This window comes from Elephas maximus, chromosome 9 (genome assembly GCF_024166365.1).
Source record: "Elephas maximus indicus isolate mEleMax1 chromosome 9, mEleMax1 primary haplotype, whole genome shotgun sequence".
NCBI lineage: Eukaryota > Metazoa > Chordata > Mammalia > Proboscidea > Elephantidae > Elephas > Elephas maximus.
The window spans coordinates 31,021,280-31,041,427 of NC_064827.1; the positions used below are offsets into that span (position 1 = coordinate 31,021,280).

Here is a 20,148-nt window from a genome sequence, read left to right on the forward strand (position 1 = left end):
GAAAATAATTCTCATCGACAAATATACCCTCATAGGTCCACAAGCAGCCATTTCAAAGACTCTCATTTCTGCTATAATCAGGACAGAAATTGATTCAAATTTGTCAAAGGTGTTTTCAGGGTTATGAAGGAACATCGTGTTCATCTACATGGGCACTAATTCCTTACAGGTGACCTTGCTGATGTATCTATTTACCTATCTATTTAAATGTTTATTTAACTATATATTAAAAATTTTTTTGTTCACATCATGCATAAAAATTATGTTCTTTGTAAATTATTTTGTTCATTAAATTTTTATTATAGAAAACTTCTTGTGTTATTCTTCAAAAAGGAAACATCAAGCCTGATTGTGTAGCTGGAGAAAAGAATGGATGGTATAATTCACCAGTGGTATGTCTTCCAGCACCACAGCAACACACAAGGTCCTATAATATGACAAACTGACAGACACATGGGGATAATTCACTCTAACCACCATTATTATGTACGAGGTATAAGTAACAAATGACTTTCTCTTTCCAGATTGTACGTTCTCAGGATTTAAAGGTTGGTACAACAAACATAGTTCCTGCTGTCTTGTATCTTTGGTTTTTGTAGGGAAGAAATCTAAAAATAATAGTCGTGCTTAACTAATACCAGTTAAGTTAAATGCCATAATGAGATGTAGGAAAGAAAAAAAAAAAAAATTTTCTCAGCAGGTGGAGTGACACATACCAACTAGAAAAATAAAAGTAGTCTGTATTCTTCACATGTGGGCTAGTAGGTATCTAGTCAATTGTCCACTGGCCATTGGCTATGAGTCTACAATTTTCAAACTATGCCATAGCTGGAAGTTCATATCTATTCACAGAAAGACCACGAGTAGTAGTAGTTACATGATAAGAGAGTCTAGGATGAGAGAAAGACAACTAGTACAAAGACCTGCAGCCTTTAAAAGGGAGAGAAAATCCAGAAAGGAAACAGAGGTGGAATGGCCATACATTAGCAAGGCAGCGAGAAAGAATGGTGATAAGAGCATATCATGAATTGAATTGTACCTCCCAAAAGTGTGCATCAACTTGGCTGGGCCCTGATTCCCAGTATTGTGTGATTGTCCACCATTTTGTCATTTGATATGATTTCCCCATGAGTTATAAAACCTTCCTCTATGAAGTTAATGAAGTGCAATTAGTGTCAATTATGTTAATGACACAAGTCTCAATCTATAAGATTAGGTTGTGTTTTAAATCAATCTCTTTTGAATATAAAAGAGAGAAGCTGGCAAAGAGATATAGGCACCTCCTATCACCAAGAAAGCAGTAACAGGAGCAGAGTGTATCCTTTGGAGTTGAGGTTCCTGCATGGAGAAACTCCTTGACCAGGGGAAGATTGATGACAAGGACCTCCCTCCAGAGCTGACAGAGAGAGAAAATCTTCCCCTGGAGCTGGCATTCTGAATTTGGACTTCTAGCCTGCTAGACTGTAAGAGAATAAATTTCTCTTTGTAAAATTGATCCACTTGTAATAGCAGCATTAGACGACTAAGACAGAGCACACTTAAAGAAATAGAATGGCTTAGATGAAGAATCAATGCATTCATGGAAGATGTGGATTGCTACTGTCTACTATAACCTGAATATAGATGGCATTGAGGATATTAATGACAGCTGGTTTGTAGAGGTACTAATAAGAAACCACATTAGAATAAGTGGAAGGGTGAAGAAGAGAAGCTAGTGACAATATGAATAGAAAAATATTTTGAGTGGTTTGACTTCTGAAGGGGATGATAGAAATAGGGTGTAACATGGAAAAGAATATGGATTCTATTTACTCTGCATAGTTTTCCCTTTTTCACAAATAGAACTGTCTCTGGCTAGATTCACAAAATTGGTGTAATGGCAAGTCATTTTAATATTTTATTTATTTTATTTTTTATTGTGCTTTAAGTGAAAGTTTACAATTCAGGTCAGTTTCTCATACAAAAACTTATATACACATTGTTATGTGACTCTAGTTGCTCTCCCTACAATGTGATAGCACACTCCTCCTCTCCACCCTGTATTTCCTGTGTCCATTCAGCCAGCTCCTGTCCCCTTCTGCCTTCTTATTTTATTTATTTTTGATCAGATATATTTCATTGCTTATAATAAAAATGTCTCATTGTTTTAATTAATACTACCTTGAATGTCAATAAATTGCTCAGTGGATTGAAACTGTCCACTATGGGGAAATAGAGGGCATCAGAGGCCCTAGTGACGCACTTAGTGAGAGCAGTTTGGTAGAATTAATATGAAGAAAGCATATTGGAGTAGGCGGAAGAGTGAATAAGAGAGGAGAAAATCTCCCAGTGTCATTAGTTTTCACATGGGGAGTCATTTTCCTTCTTTTTACTTTCATTATATTCAGATTTGCTTTGCTTTGCTTTTGCCTCAATGATTCTAAATGCAATGACAGCTTTCTAAGAAAGTTAAATGAAGAAAGAAAAAATGATGTATTGAAAACTATGGAGAATAACGGTACAGATCTCTTCATTTCCATTTTTACTTATCTATTTTGGTACTAACCCGAAGATGAAATGGAAAGTTATTCATATGCAGCAAGACAAACCTTGACTAGAAAAACCCTAGGTAAAAGAGAAGATATAAAATTTTAAAGAATCTCAATCCAGTAAAGATGGGACGGCTCATTTCATCCAGCAACATGCGGTGAGCCTCACTGTGTTTGCTGTGAGACAGAGAACGATGAACGAAGAGGCTCAATAGAAACGCACTGACTGAACAGTCTGTGGAAGGTTATTAGTTACTTCAACAGAAGTTTCTGGTGGGAGATCTGCTCAGGAACTTTGAGTATAATAAGTGTTCAACAGTTTCATGAATTTAACTCAAAGCACATATCAACATCTGGAAAAATAAAAGTAATGTATCTATTTAAGGTTAAAACGGAAAAAAATTAAAAAAGAATGAGTAATTTCCCAACTTCTACGCTTCCTCTCAGCTCACACATATTCAGCATAACTTTTTTTCTCACATCATCTGGAGGCTTCGGTGATATTTGACACATGACCCCCTGATCAAAAGAAGAGGGGGTCACAAATGACAAACTATGTTATTCACAAAAACATGCCCTGGGCTGCTGCAGTTGATTGGGGGAAAAATAATCACCCTCCAATAAAGGTGTACTACAAGTTCAAAGTTGGGATAAGCTGACTCATGCCAGTATGTTGAAGAGTGAGTTATTGAGAGTCACTTTCATTTAAAGATGTGTGGCTAAATAATCTAAAGATGTGTTGGCTAATCTGAGAAGTGAATTGAGGCTGGGGAAAGGATAAAAATGTTGTGGGTCTTAGAATTAGAACTTACACACCCATGTCCAGTTAAAAAAAATAGGATATTACCCAGGAATTTCACATAATAAAGACAACTATCTGAAGAATCTTTAGTGACGCCTATAAGGAATTGTTGAAAGAGTGAAAAATGACTGTAACATTTCTGGACACAAGACCCTGGTGAAGCCTAGCCCCTTGGTCATCTTTGAATGCCTCTGTCTTAGTCATCTAGTGCTGCTATAACAGAAATACCACAAGTGGATTGCTTTAGCAAAGAGAAATTTACTTTCTCACAGTCCAGTAGGCTAGAAGTCTGAATTCAGGGCACCAGCTCCAGGGGAGGGCTTTCTCTCTCTGTTGGCTCTAAAGAAAGGTCCTTGTGAGGCAGCAGTCTTCCCTTGGTCTGGGAGCATCTCAGCACAGAAACCTCAGGCCCAAAGGTTGTGCTCTGCTTCCAAGGCTGCTTTCTTGGTGGTATGAGGTCCCCAACTATCTGCTTACTTCCCTTCCCTTTTATCTCTTGAGAGGTAAAAGGTGGTGCAGCCCACACTCCAGGGAAACTTCCTTTGTATTGGATCAGGGATGTGACCTGGTAAAGGTGTTACAGTCCCACCCTAATCCTCTTTAACATAAAATTACAATCACAAAATGGAGGAAAGCCACAGAATACTGGGAATCATGGCCTAGCCAAGTTAATACACACATTTTTGGGGGGACATAATTCAATCCATGACACCTTGCTTCGTAAGAGAAATCTGAGAATGTTATTCGTGAATAATTATATCTTAAGTAAGGACTATGAACCTTTTGCTAATGATTAAATAGTGAACAGCAGATAGTCTTTTATCCTAAGGAGGTACTTGTCAAACATACCTAGTAAATCCTTTCTCGAGAGGACAAATCCAGGAGACAGCTGAGACAATCTGGTTGCCACGCAATACAAAAAGGGTAAACAGATCCCGGGATCAGAGGTAAAACTTGTCCTTAGCAAGAAAAGGAGGACTATCTACATAGGTTTTTCTTTAACAAAAGGTTTTGCTCACTTGATAGACTTACATCCATTTGTATTGAAACTTACGAGGTGTCTTTGGGCAATTAAACTGAAAATGAAAAGAATAAATTGTTATGTACGTGTGATGGTAAATGTTATGTGTCAACTTGGTTATGCCACGATTCCCAGTATCGTTTAATTCTCCTTTTTGTGATCTGATGTAATTGTCCTTCATTTTATAGTATTGTGCAACTATCCTCCAATTTATGTGTTATAAATCCTAAGCTTTGATATGTTAATTAGGCAGGATTAGTGTGGGGTGTATCTTGAGTTGCAACCTTACTAAAGGGCATGACTCAAGTCACACCCTTACTAATGTCATGCCCTTACTCAAGTCACAGTCTTACTCAAGTCACCACCTTACTCAAGTATCTGATGTAAACAGAGTTTCCTTGAGGATGTGACCTATATCCAATATACACATGGACACACTGGCAAAGTTCGCTCTTGCTCTGGATCCTGCATCTGGCATGTCACCATCTGACCTCCAGTTCTTGGAACCTGAGCCTGTCTTCTGAACCGCAGATTCTGGGATTCACCAGCTTATGCAGCCCAGTGAGCCAGCTGCCTGCCATCTGACCTGCTGATTTTGGGAATTTCCAGTTCTGCAGCCCCATGAGCCAATACTGCACCATTTGACCTGCTGATTGTGGATTTGTCGGTCCCTGCAACCACAGCCTGATTCCCGACCCACACATTTGGGACTTGCCAGATTCTACCATCACATAAGCCATTTCCTTGTGATAAATCTCTCTCTCTCTATAAATATATCTTCTTTAAAGATATGTTTATGTATACACGTACATCTTCTCTAGAGAACCCTGCCTAAGACATTATGTATTAATGTATTCATTCATTCATCTACTTTATTGAGGTTACATTATGTTGGGCATTTAAAACAGGTTTGTTTCACATATGTTTGCCTTTATAATATATTAAAATATAACAAAATATGTTCACCTCTACATTTTGTCTAATTATTTTTTGTTTGATTTATGAAATTCTCCCATAGAAGACTTTTTTTGTTTTGTTTCTTCTTAAAAAAAAAAAAAAGCCTGAATTTGCAACTCAAAAAAAAAAAAAAAAAAAAAGGGTGATAAATTCACTCACTCATTCATTCTAGTCAAGTTATATTTAAAAACTGCATATCTGTATGGCAGACTATGTGATTGTTCTGGGATACAGAGGTGAATAAAGCAAACACAATTCCTAACTTGGAGCTTTCAATTTTCCAGAGAAAGAGACATAGAAACGGTAATCATGGTTAATGAATATTTTAGTTATATGTCATGTTAAAATGAGACATAGAGGACAAGGGATTCTCTCACCAGAAGTTTGAACAAGAGTTGAAAAGAGATATTCACTCTAAGGTGCCTGTGAAACTTCTAAAAGCAGACACCCATTGGTAGATGCATATGTGGATCTGGAATCTCCAACAATGTTACATCTTGGGGATATTAGTTTGCGATTCTCTGTTGTATATTTGGAAACGGGGGCACTGCAAAATAAGAAGACTCTAGGGATGCATAAAAAATCCAAACACAGTGAAGATAATAGTCTGGGACACCTTTGTCATAAAATGGAAAAGCTAAAGTGGATTGGAAAATTTCACTCACCCAATATTTAAAGTAAAGAGCGAAATTATGTGAAAAGCAGCATAAAGGATAATAGTATCCGCTAATAAAAGACAGTCCAGGAGCAAGAGGTTGTGTGTAATTTTGGGAAGCAAATATGCATTAAAAATTTTTAGAGTTCTAAAATACAGAACTTAAGAAATTTCCTACGTGTGCAGTATAAATATCCTCACTGAATCTAGATTCTGTCAGGACGTGTATGTGATCTGGTTAATTAACTTAAATTCTCTGGAGCTCCAGTTTTTTCAAATGTAATATATTATATATTGTTGTACGCCACTGAGTAGATTCTGACTCAAGCAACCATATAAGATAGAGTAGAGCTGCCCAGTAGGGTTTCCTAGGCTGTAATCTTACCAGGAACATATTGCTAGGTCTTTCTCCATGAATTGGCTGGTGGCTTTGAACTGCCAAACTATTGGCTAGCAGCCGAGTGCTTTAAGCACTGTACCACCAAGGCCTCTTATATTATACCTTGTTGTTGTTAAGTGCCATCCAGTCGGGTCCAACTCATACCGACCCTACGTACAATAGAATGAGACATTCCCTGGTCCTGTACCATACTCACAATCATTTATTTTCCTGAGCCCACTGTTGCAACCACTGTGTCAATCCATCTCGTTGCGGGTATTCCTCTTTTTTGCTGACTCTGCTTTACCAAGCATGATGTCCTTCTCCAGGAACTGATCCCTCCTGACAACATGTCCAAAGTATGTGAGAGGAAGTCTCCCTATCCTTGCTTCTAAGCAGCATTCTGGCTGTACTTCTTCCAAGACAGATTTGTTCATTCTTTTGGCAGTGCATGGCATATTCAATATTCTTTGCCAACACCACAATTCAAAGGCATCAATTCTCCTTCAGTCTTCCTTATTCATCGTCCAGCTTTCACATGCATATGACGCAATTGAAAACACCATGCACTAGGTCAGGTGCACCTTTGTCTTCAAGGTGACATCTTTGCTTTTCAACACTTTAAAGATGTCTTTTGCAGCAGCTTTTCCCAGAGCAGTGTGTCTTTTCATTTCTTGACTGCTGCTTCCATGGATATTGATTGTGGATCCAAGTAAAATGAAATTCTTGACAACTTCAACCTTTTCTCCATTTACCATGATGTTGCTTATTGGTCTAGTTGTGAGGATTTTTGTTTTCTTTATGTTGAGATTTATTCCATACTGAAGGCTGTGGTCTTTGATCTTCATCAATAAGTGATTCATGTCCTCTTCACTTTTAACAAGCAAAGTTGTGTCATTCTGGGAGTATTCTAAAGGGATAGTAGTTCTAGTCATCAAAAGCTATGTTCCTGGTCGGTACAAGTGAGAATATAGTCATGCTTAGTGTATAAAGACTTCGTATATTAAAATAGGAGCCTTGGTTGCCCAGCAGTTAAGTGCTCAGCTGCTAATCAAAATGTTGGCGACACCAACCAACAAGAAGTTTCATGGGAGAAAGATGTGACAGTCCACTTCTATAGAGATTACACCTTTGAAAATCCTATGGGGGCAGTTCTACTCTCTCTTATAGGGTCACTATGAGTTGAAATTGACTCAGAGGCAACTGGTATGGGCAGTATATAAAGAAGAGCGACCAAGTGAGCAGGCAAAAACAGTTGACCAAGGACTCAGAATACAACCTCGTCACTTTCCACCAGAAGTAGTGCTCTAATTATGAAATGTCATAAGTTTGGAAGTCAAACTTCCAAATAAACAACAGAATAAACAACAGAAAAATTAAATTATTTTCTTAACAGTTATATTTAATGTATTTAACTTTTCATTTTGATTGGTGTAAGAAAATAACTTTTAATTTAACTGGTTGCTGATTATTCATTAGTTTGCGATTCTCTGTTGTATATTTGGATGGAAATGGATGGAGATGGAAATGGATGGAGATAACAGGAAGCAAATTATCATTAGTCATTCTTGTGAGGGATTCTAGAGAATTGAAGGATAAGGGTAAGTAATTATTGCTTTAATGTTTGGTCAAGATCTACCTAAAAGTCAAAGTCACTGCCGGCTCCATTTCTATCCCCATTTATACTAGATTACTACTCACCTCTGCAAATATATTCTTTTTCCCCAGTCCCTTCCCTTTAGTTCCTACCCAAATGCTGCCCATCCATTTGGGCACAGCCCATACCCAAATTCCTTTTGTTTGAATGTATATTTCAATCATAATGGATTTTGATTTATATATATGGAATTACAGAATATTTTCTGTTTTAAGATTTTTTTTTTTCACTCAGCATAATTTTCCACATGTGAAATTTGGATGTATCTTTGTTGGGATTTAAAACATCAGGCTACCAAAGATGGTTTTGTACCTACCATTCAAAGAGTAGGAATCTATAGAACTGAGGCAGCCTAACTTCTCAGGTCAAATAAAAGGAACAAACCCTGAGTCCTTGATTGAAATCGAAAGTTAATTCTTTACAAAATAAAATTCCGTATTTATCCAGCTCTGAATTCAGGGCAATGATGTTTTCCTTTTAATTGACAAGAGTTGACTTGGAGAGGAACCTCTGAAAGTTATTTGGGTAATTTCAACTTTAAGGAAAAAAATACAAAGGAAAATTCAAAGTGATGATGCTTTCCAGATTATGTGTTCTCATTGAGGATGCTATCACTTCTAAGGTGTAAAATAGCTTCTTGGAAGTGAGAATAAATCTTAGATATAACAATGATTTTGGCCCTCTAAACTTCAGCTGTATCCAACAGAATTTTATTCTTTAATATTTGTTTTCTCTCATGCTTTCTTGTGTATCGCATAACAAGTATGGACATTGAGTTGATGGAAGGTACACATACTTATGGGTTGCCGTTGGCTTCCTTGTGAATGTTCCATAATAAATACGGAATTTCAGTGATTTTAAGTGTTCTTGGGATTGGGAAATTAAATACTACTGGTGTGTATTTTAATATTTAATCATATTAATGTTATTTAACCTATCAATAATAATTTTAAATGCTGAAGAGAATAAAATTTTGACAACTGGATGAATAATCAGCAACTAGTTAAATTAAAAGTTATTTTCTTATACCAATCAAAATGAAAAGTTAAATACATTAAATATAACTGTTAAGAAAATAATTTAATTTTTCTGTTGTTTATTCTTGCTGGATAATCTTTATTTCTTTACATTGCTATCATGTATTTATATAAGTTTCTAATTTCGCTATGTGATTTAATGTATTGCAACTTATTTAGGTAAATGAATTACATTAAAAGTTACGCAGCACATTTCATTACAAAGTTAAATGAAATGTTAATAGCTTTTTAATTCAACTTTTAGCTTAAAATTTTGATCTAGTCATTATTAACTCTGCATTCAAACGGAGTAAAGTTTACACTTTCTCATTTTATGCATGAAACACAGATATACATATATAAACAAAAATACAGTTTATTTGTGGTATTCTGTTAGGATAAAAACCCTCAACAGACTGCCAGAGTGTGTCAATAATGAGAAAAAGTGGTTGAGAAACACTGCACTAAAAACCCACATAGGGAGTGCATAAAGAAAAGCAAAAATACAAGTAGAAAGTAAGGTGGGGGGGGTGTCAAAAAGAAAACGGAAAGTAGTGTGTTCCTTATTTAAAACCCATGCCCAGAGCAAGGTCTTCAGAGAACCTGGAGGCCCAGGCTCACAGCCTCACCGCCATCAACCAGGACAGCAGCATCTGCGAGATCCCCAATGGCCTTCTCTTTCCTTTTACTGATGGCCCTGGTGGTGCTCAGCTGCAACTCCATCTGCTCTCTGGGCTGTGATCTGCCTCAGAGCCATAGACTGGCTAACAGAAGAACCATGATGCTTCTGGGACAAATGAGGAGAATCTCCCCTTTGTCCTGCCTGAAGGACAGAAATGACTTTGGGTTTCCCCAGGAGGAGCTTGAGGGCAACAAATTCCAGAAGGCTCAAGCCATCTCTGTCCACCATGAGATGATCCAGCAGATCTTCAACCTCTTCAGCCTACAGGCCTCATCTGCTGCCTGGGATCAGACACTCCTGGACTAATTGTACACTGGACTCTATCAGCAGCTGAATGACCTGGAAGTCTGTTTGATGCAGGAGATGAGGGTAGAAGAAACTTTCTTCCCCCTGATAAATGAGGACTCCATGCTGGCTGTGAGGAAGTACTTCCAAAGAATCACTGTCTATCTGACAGAGAAGAAATACAGCCCTTGTGCCTGGGAGATTGTCAGAGCAGAAATCATGAGCTCCTTCTGTGCATCAACAAACTGGCAAGAAAGACTAAGAAGTAAAGAAGGCAACCTGTTCGCATTAAAAAAATGATTGTCATCAACTAATACACTCTATTATACTTCAACACGTTCAGCCATTTCAAAGACTCTCATTTCTGCTATAATCAGGACAGGAATATAATCAAACTTGTCAAATATGTTTTTAGGAGTATTAAGCAACATTGTGTTCAACTACATGGCACTTGTTTCTTACAGTCAACCATGCTGATGTATCTATTTATCTATTATTTAAATACTTATTTAAGTATTTATATATTTAATTTATTTTTTGTTCACACCGTATCATGTATATCTTTACATTGTACATAAAAATTATATTCATTATATTTTGCTTTATTTATTAAATTTTTATCATAGTGAACTTCTTGTATTTGCTTATTCTTTAACAAGGAAACAACAAACCTGATTGTGTAGTTCAAGTATAGAAGTTCGATTATAGAATGGATGGTCTAATTCACTTAACCATCATTATTATATACCAATTTTAAGTAAAAATAGAATTTCTCTGTCCAAATTGTATGCTGGCCTTCAGATTTAGAGATGCCTACAACAAACCTAGTTCCTGCTCTCTTGTATCTTTGGTTTTTGTAGGGAAAGGAACCTAAAAATAATAATTATGCTTAACTAATATCAGTTCAGTTAAATGCTATGCTGAGATGAAGGGAAAAAAAGGGATTTTCTCAGCAGAACCTGGAGTGACACATGTCAATAAGGAAAATAAAAGTAGTCTATAGTCTTTACAAGTGGGCTAGTAGGTATCTAGTCAATTGTCCATTTGCAACTGGTTATGAGTCTACAATTTATAAACAATGCCCAGGCTGGAGGGTCATATCTGTTCACAGAAAGACCGAGAATGGAAGTGGTCACATGATAAGAGAGTCTACAATGAAAGAAAGGCTTAAACTTGATTCCAAGGACCTGCAGCCATTAAAGGTAAAGAGGAAAACCACGAAGGAAACAGAGATGGAATGGCCACACGTTAGCAGGACAACAAGAGAGAATGGTGCTAAGAGAATATGTAAAGAAATAAAATGGCTTAGGAGAACCAACGCAGTCATAGAAAATGTGGCTTGGAACTGTCCACTATACCCTGAATATAGTGAGAGCTGGATTGGTAGACATACTAATAAGAAACCATATTGGAGTAAGCGGAAGGGTGAAGAAGAGAGGTTAGTGACAATACGTATAGAAAAAAAATTGAGTGGTTTGCCTTCTAGGGTGGATAATGGAAAAGAATATGGATTATATTTGCTCTGCATAGTTTTCCTTTTTTGGAATAGATTTGTCTCTGGCTAGACTCATAAAATTCATGTATTGGCAAGTTATTTTAATATTTTATTTATTTTAAATCAGATATATTCAATGGCTTACAATTGATTAATACAATCTTGAATGTCAGTAAACTGCTCGGTAGATTGAAACTGGCCACTATGAGGAAAATAGAGGGCATTGGAGACCTTAGCAATAGCTGTTCAGTAGAATTCATATGCAGAAATCATATTGCAGTAGGTGGAAGAGTGAATAAGAGAGGAGAAAATCTCAGTGTCATTTTTTTTCACCGGGGGAGTCACTTTCCTTTTTTTACTTTCGTTATACTGAGATTAACATTTGCTTTCCTTTTGCCTCAATGCCTCCAAATGCAGCTAAGATTGTTAAATGGAGAAAGGAAAAATGATGTATTGAGAACTATGAGAAATAATGATACAGTCCTTCTCATTTCCATTTTTACTTCCCTATTTCAGAAGTTTCTTTTCAATAGGCATAAATATGGATCTCTTTCAGTTGGTTGGCCTGCAAGCTGTCTTTCAAAATTCCTGGCATAGATGCATGAGAACTTCCAGCATTGTATCCTTTTGTTGAAACATCTCAATTGGTATTCCATCAATGCCTGGAGCCTTGACTTTCACCAGTGTCTTCAATGCAGCTTGGACCTCTTCCTTCAGTATCAGCAGTTCCTGATCATACCCTACCTCCTGAAATGGTTGAACGTCGACCAATTCTTTTTGGTATAGCGAGTCTGTGTATTTCTTCCATCTGTTTTTGATGTTTCCTGCGTTGTTTAATATTTTCCACATAGAATCCTTCAATATTGTAACTCGAGGTTTGAATTTTTTCTTGTTTTTTCAGCTTGAGAAATGCCGAGCATGTTTTTCCCTTTAGGTTTTCTAACTCGAGTCCTTTGCACACGTCATTATAATAACTTTACTTCATCTTCTTGAGCTGCCCTTTGGAATCTTCTGTTCAGCTCTTTCTTCCATTTGCTTTAACTACTTGACTTTCGAGAGCAAATTTCAGAGTCTCTTATGATATCATTTTGTTCTTCTCTTTCTTGTCTTTTTAATGATCTTTTTTGCTTTTTTTTATGTATGATGTCCTTGATGTCACTTCACAACTCATCTAGTCTTTGGTCATTAGTGTCCAACACATCAAAGCTATTCTTGAGTTGGTCTCTAAATTCAGGTGGGATCTACTCTAGGTAGTACTTTGGCTCTCATGAACTTGTTCTAATTTTCTTCAGCTTCCACTTGAACTTGCATATAAGCAGTGGATGGTCAGTTCTGAAGTTGGCCCCTGGCCTAGTTCTGACTGATACTGAGCTTTTCCATTGTTTCTTTCCACAGATGTAGTTGATTTGATTCTTGTGTCTTCCATCTGGTGAGGTCCATGTATAGTCATCATCTATGTAGTTGAAAAAAGATATCTGCAATGAGGAAATCTTTAGTCTTGCAAAATTCTATCATAGGATCTCCAAGTACTAATCCTTCTTTTTTGTTTCCATCTTTTGCATTCCAGTCACCAGTAATTATCAATGCATCCTGATTGCATGTTTGCTCAATCTCTGACTGCAGAATTTGGTAAAAATCTTCAATTTCTTCATCTTTGGCCTTAGTAGTTGGTGTGTAAATATGAATAATAGTTGTATTAACTGGTCTGCCTCGTGGGTGTATGGATATTATCCTATCACTGACAGTGTGGTACTTTAGGATAGATCTTGAAATGTTGTTTTTGAAGATGAACACTCTGCCATTCTCCTTCAAGTTCTCATTCCCAGCAAAGTAGACCACACGATTGTCTGATTCAAAATGGCCAATACCATTTCATTTCAGCTAACTAATGTCTAGGATATCGATGTTTATGAGTTTCATTTCATTTTTGACAATTTCCAGTTTTCCTAGATTCGTACTTTGTACATTCCACGTTCAGATTTTTAATGCATTTTTGCAGCTCTTCTCAATTTGAGTCATGCCACTTCAACAAATGAAAGTCCTGAAAGCTAGACTCCATTCTTGTCATCCTTGTCCACTCTACTTTGAGGAGGAAACCCTGATGGCATAGTTAAGAGTATGGCTGCTAATGAAAAGGTCAGTAGTTCGAGTCCACCAGCCTCTCCTTGGAAACCCTATGGGGCAGTTCTACTCTGTCCTATAAGGTTGCTATGAGTCCGAGTTGACACGTCAGCAAGTTTTTTTTTTTTTGGTTCTATTTGAGGAGGCATCTCTTCCCCAGTTGTATTTTGAGTGCCTTCCAACCTGAGGAGCTCATCTTCTGGCACTATACCAGACAATGTTCCACTGCTATTCATAAGGTATTCATATTCCATTTCAAGGAAATGTGATCCAATCAAATATGAAAATTATTGTACAACATCATTAATATCACACCCAAGAAAATTTTGCTGAAGATCATTCAAAAAAGCAGCTGTAGCAGTACATCAACAGGAAACTGCCAGAAATTCAAACCTGATTTAGAAGAGGATGCGGAAGGAGGGATATTATTGCTGATGTCAGATGAATCCTGGCTGAAAGCAGAAAATACCAGAAAGATGTTTACCTGTGTTTTATTGACTGTGCAAAGGCATTTGACTGTGCAGATCATAACAAATTACGGATAACATTGCAAAGAATGGGAATTCCAGAACACTTGATTGTGGTCATGAGGAACTTGCACATAGCTCAAGAGGCAGTCATTTGAATAGAACAAGGAGTTACCGTGTGGTTTAAAGTGAGAAAAGGTGTGGGTCAGGGTTGTATCCTTTCATCATACTTATTCAATCTGTATGCTGAGGAAATAATCTGAGAAGCTGGCCTATATGAAGAAGAACAGTGCATCAAGATTGGAGGAGGACTCATTAACAACCTGGGCTATATAGATAACACAACCTTGTTTGCTGAAATCAAAAAGGACTTGAAGAACATACTGATGAAGATCAAAGATTACAACCTTCATTAGTGATTACATTTCAGCATAAAGGAAACAAAAATCCTCACAACTGAACCATTAAGCAACATCATGATAAAAAGAGAAAAGATTGAAGCTGTCAAGGATTTCATTTTACTTGGATCCACAATCAACACCCATGGAAGCAGCAGTCAACAAATCAAACAATGCATTGAATTGGGCAAATGTGCTGCAAAAGACCTCTTTAAAGTGTTAAAAAGCAAAGATGTCACCTTGAAGACTAAGGTACACCTGGCCCAAGTCATTGGTGTTTTCCTATGAATGTAAAAGCTCAGCAATGAATAACGAAGACTGAAGAAGAATTGTCACCTTTGAATAGCGGTATTGGTGAAGAATATTGAATATACCATGGACTGCCAAAAGAATGAACAAATCTGTTTTGGAAGAAGTACAGCCAGAATGCTCCTTAGAAGCAAGGATGGCGAGACTATGTCTCACATGCTTTGAGCATGTTTTCAGGAGGGACCAGTCTCTGGAGAAGGACATCATGCTTAGTAGAGTAGCATCGAAAAAGAGGAAGACCCGCAACGAGATGGACTGACACGGTGGCTGCAACAATGAGCTGCAACAATGATTGTGAGGATGGCACAGGACCAGGCAGTGTTTTGTTCTGTTGTACAATTAAGTCTCTATGAGTCAGAACCAACGTTACCTAACAACAACACTTTTGGTACTAACCTGAAGATGATATAGAAAATAATTCAGATCCAGCAAGAGAAACCTTGTCTAGAAAAATAGTAAATGAAAGAGAAGGTATAAAATTTTAAAGAATCTCAAGTCAGTAAAGAGAGGAAGGCTCATTTTAACCGGCATCATATGCTGAAACTCTATGCTCTATATGGTTGCTGTGAGACAGAACAACGAACCAAGAGGCTCAGTAGAAATGCCTGGACCGAACAGTCTTTGCAAGGTTGTTAGTCACATGAACAGAAGTTTCTGATGAAAGGCTAAGTCATCACGGGATCTCCTGTGGCCCACTCAGGAAATTAGAGCATAATAAGTGTTCAACGGTTTAATGAATTGAACTCAACACATTAATCGACATTTGGCAAAATAAAAGTCCTTTTTCTATTTAAGGTTAAGATGGAAAAACAAAACAAAACAAAGAACGAAAAAGAATGGGTAGTTTCCTTAATCCTACGCTCTCTCCCTGCCCGTACTTATTCAGCATATCTTTTTTTCTCATGTCACCTGGAAGCTATGGAAACATTTGATACATGAGTCACTGATCAAAAGAACAGGGATTAGAAATTCACAGGCTATGTTATTCAGAACAAAATGCTGGGGTTTGTGCAGTTGATTGGGGACAAAAGCAGTCATCCTCCAATAAAGGTGTGCTACAAGTTCAAAGTTGTGGTGAGATTACTCACGCCAGTCCTTTGAAGAGTGAGTTATTGAGAGTCACTTTCCTTTTTACTTTAAGTTAAAGATTTGTGGCTGTGTGCACATTGAGCTAGGGAGTAATCTAAAGAAGTGTTAGTTGACTTGACGTGAACTGGGACTGGAGAAAGGATAAAAATGTTGTGGGTCTTAGAATTAGAACTGACAAACCCATGACCAATTAAAAAACTTAAGATACCACCCAGGAATTTCAGGCAGTGAAAACAACTACCTGAAGAGCCTTTAGTACTCTTGTCAGAAAAAGTCGAAGGAGTGAAAAATGCCTGTTAAGTACCTGGAAACAAAGCCCTTGTGAAGCCCAGTCCATTGGCCATAATTGAAAGTCTTTCTTCATAAGAGAAAATCTGAGAATGTTATTCATTAATAATTATACCCTCAGTAATTACTATGAAACTTTTGCTAATGATTAAATAGTCAACAAGAGATAGTCTTCTATCCTAAGGAGGTACCTGTCAAACAGGTCTAATAAATCCTTTATCAAGAGGACAAACCCAGAGGGCCAAGGCAATTTGGCTGCCATGCAAAACAAAGAGGGTAAAAAAGGAGGCCTGGATCAGATGTAAAACCTGTTCTTAGCAAGCAGAGGAGCACTATTTACATAGGTTTTACTTGAACGAAAGATTTGACTCACTTGATAGATTTGCATCCATTTGTTTTGGAACTTATAAAGTTTCTTTGGGCAAATTAAACTGAAATTAGAAAAAAAAAATTGAAGAGAATAATTTTAAATGTTGATGTCTCTTCAGTTTATTTTCAGAATACATCAAGGAAAGAAAAAAAAAGGAATGAAAGTATACATTCTATACGCTATGAAAACTGTTACGTTCTCTACTTTAGAGACATGCATAAAAAACATACCTCATCCAGGCCACAACATCTCCAAGATTCCCAATTGTTCCCCTCCATCCCCACCACATACACACATACATGTTGGCCCTAGTGGTGGATAGTTAGAGTAGCATCTGATCTCTGGGTTGTGAGCTGCCTCAGAATCATGGACTGATTAACAAGAGGGCCTTGATGCTTCTGGGCTAAAAAAGAAAATCTCTCCTTTCCCCATGTATTGGTCATCTAGTGCTGCTTTAATAGAAATACCACAAGTGGATGGCTTTAACAAAGGGAAATTTATTCTCTCACAGTCTAGTAGGTTACAAGTCCAAATTGAGGGTGTCAGCTCCAGGGGATGGCTTTTTCTCTCTGTTGGCTCTGGAGGAGGATTCCTTGTTATCAATCTTCCCCTGATGGAGGATCTTCTCAGGCATAGGGACCCCAGGTCCAAAGGACGCACTCTGCTCCTGGTGCTGCTTTCTTGGTGGTATGAGGTCCTCCTCTCTGCTCGATTCCCCTTCCTTTTTATCTCTTGAGAGATAAAAGATGGTGCAGGCCATGCCTCAGGGCAACTCCCTTTACTTTGGATCAGGGAGGTGACATGAGCAAGAGTATTACATCCCACCCTAATCCTTCTAACCACAGGCAGATATTATGATTTGTAACACATAGGAAAATCACAAAATGGAGGACAACCACATGGCCTAACCAAGTTGACACGTATTTTTGGGGGACACAGTGCAACCCATTACACCCCATCTGAAATACAGAAATGAGTTCAGACTCCCCTGGGACATGGTGGATAGCAGTCAGCTCCAAAAGGCCTGGGCCATCTCTGTCCTCCACAAAAAGCTTTAGCAAATTTTAACCTCTTCACCCCACAAAATGGCTCCTCTTCTGCTTGGAATATGAGCTTTCTTGGAAAACTTGGCACTAAAATTCACCAATAGCTGAAAGACCTGGAGATATGTTTGGCATAGAAAGTGAGACTGGAAGAGACATCTCTGGGAAGCAAGGGCCATTCATACGCTGGAGTTGAAGAGGTCTTCCATGGAATTCATCTCTACGTGAAAGAGAAGCAATAAAGTGACTGTGCATGTGAAGTTATCAGAGTGGAAATAAAGAGATCCTTCTCTTCATCAACAAACTCACAAGAAAGATTAAGAAGTAAGAAATGGTACCTGGAAAGTTACTGAAATGATTCTCATTGACCAATACCCTAATTCATACTCTTGGATTTTCAGTCATTCTAAAGATTCTTGTTTCTGCTTTAGTCATGGATAGAGTTGAATTCTTCGTAGCTCCTGTAGTTAGTGTGATTATCTCTAGGGGCATCAGTTTTTAAGACGTGGCTATGCTGATGTCATGTATGTGGAGTGGTAAATGTTATGTGTCAATTTGGCAAGGCCATGATTCCCGGTATTGTGTAATTGTCCTCCCTTTTGTGATCTACTCAAGTCACTCCCTTACTCAAGCCACATCCTTACTCTAGTATCTCCCATAAAGGGAGTTTCCCTAAGGACATGACCTACATCTAGTCTATGTATGGATGCTATGGCAAAGTTCGCCCTTGCTCTGCATCCTGCATCTTGCTCGTCATCCAAGCATCCAGTTCTTGGAGTTTCAGTCTGTCATCTGATCTGCAGATTCTGGAATTTGCCAGCTTCTGCAGCCCTGTGAACCAGATTTCTGCCATCTGACTCTCCAATTTTGGTACTTATCAGCTTCCACAGCCCCATGAGCCGATAGTCTACCATCTGACCTTCCAGATTATGGGTTCATCAGCCCCTGCAACCACGGGAGTCAGGAGAAGCCGCCAGCCTGATGCCTGACCCAGAGACTTGGGATTTGCAAGTCTCTACAACCAAGTGAGCCATTTCCTTGAGATAAATCTCTGTATGTATAAATATATATATGCTTCCCTGGTTTTGCTTCTCTAGAGAACCCAGTCTAAGACATTATATATTCATATATTAGCTCATTCATCTACTTTATCTAGGTCTGTCTGTCGGTTTGTCATACTGTGGGTTTTGTGTGTTGCTGTGATGCTGGAAGCTATGCCACCAGTATTCAGATACCACCAGCAGGGTCACCCATGGAGGACAGGTTTCAGCTGAGCTTCCAGACTAAGACAGACTAGGAAGAAGGACCCGGCAGCCTACTTCTGAAAAGCATTAACCAGTGAAAACTTTATGAATAGCCGCAGAACATTGTCTGATACAGTGCTGGAAGATGAGCCCCCCAGGTTGGAAGGCACTCAAAAGATGACTGGGGAAGAGCTGCCTCCTCAAAGTAGAGTCAACCTTAATGATGTGGATGGAGTAAAGCCTTCGGGACCTTCATTTCCTGATGTGGCACGACTCAAAATGAGAAGAAACAGCTGCAAACATCCATTAATAATCGGAACCTGGAACATATGAAGTATGAATCTAGGAAAATTAGAAATCATCAAAAATGAAATGGAACACATAAACATCGATATCCTAGGCATTGGTGAGCTGAAATGGACTGGTATTGGCTATTTTGAATCAGATAATCATATAGTCTACTATGCTGGGAATGACAGCTCGAAGAGGAATGGTGTTGTATTCATTGTCAAAAAGAACGTTTCAAGATCTATCCTGAAGTGCAACGCTGTCAGTGATAGGATAATATCCATACGCCTTTTTTTTTTTTTACAAGGAAGACCAGTTAATACGACTATTATTCAAATTTACGCACCAACCACTAGGGCCAAAGATGAAGAAATAGAAGATATTTACCAGCTGCTGCAGTCTGAAATTGATTGAACATGCAATCAAGATGCATTGATAATTACCGGTGATTGGAATGCAAAATTTGGAAGCAAAGAAGAAGGATCAGTAGTTGGAAAATATGGCCTTGGTGATAGAAAAAATGCTGGAGATCGAATGATAGTATTTTGCAAGGCCAACGACTACTTCATTGCAAATACCTTCTTTCACCAACATAAAGGGCGACTATACACATGGACCTCACCAGATGGAATGCACAGAAATCATACTGACTACATCCGTGGAAAGAGACAATGGAAAAGCTCAATATCATCAGTAAGAACAAGGCCAGGGGCCGACTGTGGTACAGACCATCAATTGCTCATATGCAAGTTGAAGCTGAAACTGAAGAAAATCAGAGCAAGTCCACGAGAGCCAAAATATGACCTTGAATATATCCCACCTGAATTTAGAGACCATCTCAGGAATAGATTTGAGGCATTGAACACTAGTGACCGCAGGCCAGACGAGTTGTGGAATGACATCAAGGACATTATACATGAAGAAAGCAAGAGGTCACTGAAAAGATAGGAAAGAAAAAAAGACCAAGACGGATGTCAGAGGAGACTCTGAAACTTGCTCTTGAGCATCGAGCAGCTAAAACAAAAGGAAGAATTCATGAAGTAAAAGAACTGAA

General features: G+C 38.1%; 1 pseudogene; it reads left to right on the plus strand.

Moving 5' to 3' along the window:
- The first annotated feature begins 9,682 nt into the window (after positions 1-9,682).
- LOC126082399 (interferon alpha-5-like) lies at positions 9,683-10,282 on the plus strand (annotated as a pseudogene).
- Positions 10,283-20,148: the final 9,866 nt, after the last annotated feature.